This window comes from Patagioenas fasciata, chromosome 1, assembly GCF_037038585.1.
Source record: "Patagioenas fasciata isolate bPatFas1 chromosome 1, bPatFas1.hap1, whole genome shotgun sequence".
Lineage (NCBI taxonomy): Eukaryota > Metazoa > Chordata > Aves > Columbiformes > Columbidae > Patagioenas > Patagioenas fasciata.
The window spans coordinates 214,674,413-214,680,232 of record NC_092520.1 but is presented as its reverse complement, the minus strand read 5'-3'; positions in this window follow the sequence as shown (position 1 = coordinate 214,680,232).

The following is a 5,820-nucleotide window of genomic DNA, read 5'->3' as shown; positions in this document are numbered from 1 at the left end:
GCCGTGGGCGGGGCGGGGTCCCGCCCCGCCCACGGCCCCGCCCACCTCCCCGCCCGCCGCTCCGGCGCTCAGCGCCGCGTTGGCCCCGCCCGCCGCTCCTTGGCCCCGCCCACCCCAAAGGCCACGCCCCCCGCCTCTCCCAAAGTCCCCCCTCGCCGGGCCCGATCCGGCCACCCCTTGGTTTTGGGGGCGCCCCTGGGATTCGGGGTGGGTGGGGTGTCCCCTCGCCACGGGGGTGCGGCCAAAGTTAAGTCAAGGGGTGCACCCAAAATAGAAGGTTTCCCCCCCAAAAAAATGGGGTGCACCCAAAAAAAGCAAGGGGTGCACCTAACGCAGAGGGGGGCACCCAAAAAAGAGAGGAGAGCACCCAAAAGTGAGGGTTGCACCCCAAAAAGGGGGGGTGCCCTAAGTTTAAGTCAAGGGGTGCACCCATAATAGAGGGGTGCACCCAAAGCCAAGGGGTGCCCCCTGAAAATTGGGGTGCACCCCAAAAAAGTGGGGGGCGCCCAAAACCAAAGCCAAGGGGGGGCACCCAAAAAAAGAGGAGAGCAACAAAAACTGAGCGGTGCACCCCACCAAAAAGGGAGATGCACCCAAAACAGACGGGTGCCCTCTAAAAAATGGGGTGCACCCCAAAAAGCAAGGGGTGCACCTAACGCAGAGGGGGGCACCCAAAAAAGAGAGGAGAGCACCCAAAAGTGAGGGTTGCACCCCAAAAAGGGGGGGTGCCCTAAGTTTATGTCAAGGGGTGCACCCATAATAGAGGGGTGCCCCCTGAAAATTGGGGTGCACCCAAAAAAAGGGGGGGGCGCCCAAAACCGAAGCCAAGGGGGGGCACCCAAAAAAGAGGACAGCACCAAAAACTGAGGGGTGCACCCCCCAAAAAAAGGGGATGCACCCAAAACAGACGGGTGCCCTCTAAAAAATGGGGTGCACCCCAAAACCAAGGCGCACCCCCAAAAATAAGGAGTGCACCCAAAAAAGATGGGTGTCTCGCTTTTTTTTGGGTGCACCCCGTTTTTAGGGCACCGCCTTGGCTTTGGGGGCACCCCTCTTGTTTTGGGTTGCACCCCTTGGTTTTGGGGGTACACCTTGGTTGTGGGTGCACCCCTTGACTTAACTTTGGGTGCACCCCCATTTTTTTGGGGTGCAACCCTCACTTTTGGGTGCTCTCTTTTTTGGGTACCCCCTCTGCTTTATGTGCACCCCTTTTTTTTTTGGATGCCCCCTTTCTTGGGGTGCACCCCTTTTTGGGGTGCACACTTTAGCTTTAGGTGCACCCCATTTGGGGTGCACTCCTCTCTGTTGGGTGCACCCCTTGGTTTTGGGGGTACACCTGGGTTTTGAGTGCACCCCTTGACTTAACTTTGGGTGCACCCCCTTTTTGGGGTGCAACCCTCACTTTTGGGTGCTCTCCTCTCTTTTGGGTGCCCCACCCGCTTTAAGTGCACCCCCTTTTCTTTGGGTACACCCCCTTTTTTGGGTGTCCCTTCTGCTTTGGATGCATCTTTTTTTGGGTGCACCCCATTTTTTGAGTACCCCCCCTCTGCTTTAGGTGCACCCCCTTTTTCTGGGGGTACTCCCCCTTTTTTTGAGTGTCCCCCTCTTCTATAGGTGGATCTTTTTTTGGGGGTGTCCCCATTTTTTGGGGTACCCTCCCTCTGCTTTGGGTGCATCTTTTTTTGGGGGTGTCCCCCTTTTTTGGATGTCCCCCTCTGCTTTAGGTGCATCATTTTTAGGTGCACCCCACTTTTTTGGGTACCCCCCTCTACTTTCGATGCACCCTTTTGTTGGGGGTGCACCCCCTTTTTTTGGCTGCCCCTCTCTACTTTGGGTGCATCTTTTTTTGGGTGCACCCCATTTTTTGGGGTACACTCCCTTCTTTTGGATACCCCCCTTTGCTTTAGGTGCACCCCTTTTCTTTTGGGTGCACCCCATTTTTTGGGGGTGTCTCCCTCTGCTTTGGGTGCATCATTTTTTGGGGGTTCCCCCATGTTTTTGGGTACCCCTCTCTGCTTCAGGTGCACCCCCTTTTTTTGGGGTGCACTCCATTTTTATGGGTGCCCCCCTTTTTTGGGTGCCCCCCTCTGCTTTAGGTGCATCATTTTTTGGGGGTTCCCCCACGTTTTTGGGTACCCTCCCCTCTGCTTTAGGTGCACCCCTTTTTTTAGGGGGTGCACTCCATTTTTTTGGGGGTGCACTCCATTTTTGGGGGATTCCCACATATTTTTGGGTGCCCCCCTCTGCTTTAGGTGCACCCCTTTTTTTGGGGGGTGCACCCCATTTCTTTGGATGCCCCCCCATCTTTCCTACTCCATTCCCCCCCCCCCAGCTGCTCCCCCCCCGGTTTCTCCTGGGACCCCCCGTGCCCCCCCCCGCTGCTGTTTTTCTCATCCCCCCCTCGCTAACGAGGCCCGGGGGACACGGGCAGCAAAGCAGCTCCTGTGACACGGGGGGGGGGACACCCCAGCGCACGGGGGGTGACACCGGGGGGGTGGCATCGGGGGGGCGGGATTAGCGCTGCCCGTTCCCTGCCTGCAATAATCCCCCCCCCCCCCCCCCGTTCTATCCCCCCCCGCCCCGGCGGGGTCAAGGTCACGGCCGGGCCACACGCGCGTGTGCGCACCCCCCCCCGTGACATCGCGCCCCCCCATTGTCCCCAAATGGCCCCTCCCAGCATAGTGACACCCCCCCTATCACCTACAGCCCCCACCCCGCACAGACCACCTTAAATGTCCCCCCCCTCAAATATCACCCCCCTGGCAAAGCCCCCCCAGACGGCACGGACCCCCCCCAACGGCACATACGCCCCCCCCCCCCCCACGGCACAGACCTCTCACACAGAACCCCCCACTGCAAGACCCCCCCTCAACATAGGACCCCTATAAACGACCCAGCCCCCCACGACACGAACCCCCCTCACTGCACGACCCCCCCCCCAGCACTGCCCCCCACACCCCCCCCCGTCAACACAGAGCCCCCTAAACGACCCAGACCCCCCCGACACGCCCCCCCCTCACTGCACGACCCCCGCCCAGCACAGGGACCCCCCCACCCCCCAGCACAGGACCCCACATCCTCCCCCCCCGGTCCGTGCCCCCCCGCCCCTACCTGCCCTCCAGCCCGGCCCGCACCAACCGGCCGCGCCCCCCCGTCCCGGGTGGGGGGGACGACACCCCCACATCGGGGGGGGGCGCCCCAACATCGGGAGGGGCCGCCCCCACATCGGGGGGCGCCTCCATGAGACCGCGGGGGTGTCCCCGTGGGTGCCGCTACCGGTCGCTCCTGTCGCGGGTGGTGTGGAAGTGGGGGGGGCGGGGCCCCCCCAGGCTCCACCCACGGGGGAAACTGAGGCACGGGGGGGTGGGGGGGTCTGTCCCCCCCCGCGCCTTTTCCAGCCGCGCAGCTGTCGCGGATTAAGCGCCGCGGGATTAACGGGGCTGCCCGGCTAGTTACTGGGGGGCGGGTACTGGTCGTGGTCACGTGGGCCCAGTATAGACCAGTATAGACCAGTATAGACCAGTATAGATCAGTGGTCGCGGTGCGGTGTGCCCCAGTGTTCCCAGTGCAGCCCAATTGGCTCCAGCACAGTCTGGTGCTCCCAGTACACCCCAGTGTTCCCAGTACACCCCAGTGCTCCCCAGTAAACTCCAGTACACCCCAGTGCTCCCAGTACACCCCAGTGCTCCCCAGTAAACTCCAGTGCTCCCAGTAAACTCCAGTACACCCCAGTGCTCCCCAGTAAACTCCAGTACACTCCAGTGCTCCCAGTACACCCCAGTGCTCCCCAGTAAACTCCAGTACACCCCAGTGCTCCCAGTACACCCCAGTGCTCCCCAGTAAACTCCAGTACACTCCAGTGCTCCCAGTACACCCCAGTGCTCCCCAGTAAACTCCAGTGCACCCCAGTGCTCCCAGTACACCCCAGTGCTCCCCAGTAAACTCCAGTGCTCCCAGTAAACTCCAGTGCACCCCAGTGCTCCCAGTACACCCCAGTGCTCCCCAGTAAACTCCAGTGCACCCCAGTGCTCCCAGTACACCCCAATGCTCCCCAGTAAACTCCAGTGCTCCCAGTAAACTCCAGTGCACCCCAGTGCTCCCAGTACACCCCAGTGCTCCCCAGTAAACTCCAGTACACTCCAGTGCTCCCAGTACACCCCAGTGCTCCCCGGTAAACTCCAGTACACTCCAGTGCTCCCATTACACCCCAGTGCTCCCCGGTAAACTCCAGTGCACCTCAGTGCTCCCAGTACACCCCACTGCTCCCCAGTAAACTCCAGTACACTCCAGTGCTCCCAGTACACCCCAGTGCTCCCAGTAAACTCCAATACACCCCAGTGCTCCCAGTATACCCCAGTGCTCCCAGTACACCCCAGCACATCCCAGTAAACTCCAGCGCACTCCAATATACCCCAGCACACCCCAGTGCTCCCAGTAAAGTCCAGCACAACCTCATGCTCCCGGTGCATGCCAGTGCTCCCAGTACACCCAGTACTCCCAGTATATCCCAGTGCTCCCACTGCTCCCCAGTACACGCCAGTGCACCCAGTACACCCAGTGTACTCAGTGCGCCCCAATGCTCCTCAGCACATCCCAGTGTTCCCAGTACACCCCAGTAAACTCCAGCACCCACCGGTGCTCCAGTATATCCCAGTGTTCCCAGTACACCCCAGTAAACTCCAGCATACCTCAGTGTTCCCAGTACACCTGGTGCACCTGGTGCCCCCAGTCCTCCCAGTGCACCCCAGTCTTTCCAGTGCACCCCAGGGCTCTCCAGCACATCCCAGTGCTCCCAGCACACCCCAGTGATCCTAGCACACCCCAGTGCTCCCCAGTACATCCCAGTGCTCCCAGTCCTTCCACTGCACCCCAGTACACCCAGTGCTCCCCGTCCTTCCAGTACATCCCAGTGCTCCCCAGTACACCCAGTGCTCCCAGCACACCCCAGTGCTCCCCAGTACACCCAGTGCTCCCAGTCCTTCCAGTGCACCCAGTGCTCTCCAGCACATCCCAGTGCTCCCAGTAAACCGCAGTGCTCCCAACACACCCCAGTGCTCCCCAGTACATCCCAGTGCTCCCAGTCCTTCCACTGCACCCCAGTACACCCAGTGCTCCCCATCCTTCCAGCACACCCCAGTGCTCCCCCAGTACACCCAGTGCTCCCAGTCCTTCCAGTGCACCCCAGCACACACCGGTGCTCCCCAGTACACCCAGTGCTCCCAGTCCTTCCAGTGCACCCAGTGCTCTCCAGCACATCCCAGTGCTCCCAGTAAACCGCAGTGCTCCTAACACACCCCAGTGCTCCCCAGTACATCCCAGTGCTCCCAGTCCTTCCACTGCACCCCAGTACACCCAGTGCTCCCCGTCCTTCCAGTACATCCCAGTGCTCCCCAGTACACCCAGTGCTCCCAGCACACCCCAGTGCTCCCCAGTACACCCAGTGCTCCCAGTCCTTCCAGGGCACCCCAGTGCTCCCCAGCACACCCAGTGCTCCCAGTCCTTCCAGTGCTCCCCAGTACACCCAGTGCTCTCAGTCCTCCCAGCACACCTTAGTGCTCCCAGCACATCCCAGTGCTCCCAGTCCTCCCAGTACATCCCAGCTGACCCAGCACACCCCGCACACCGCGGGTCCCGCCGGGTGGCGGTGACGGTGACAGTGACGGTGGCGGCGGCCGCGGGGGATTAAGTGACAAACACCCGCGCAAGCCTCTTAGCGCGCATCGCCCACGGGGTCACGGGTGGGGACACCCCCACTTTGGGGACACCCCCCCGGCACCCAGGGGGTGTCTCCTCCGCTCCCCCCACCTCGGAGACCCCGCG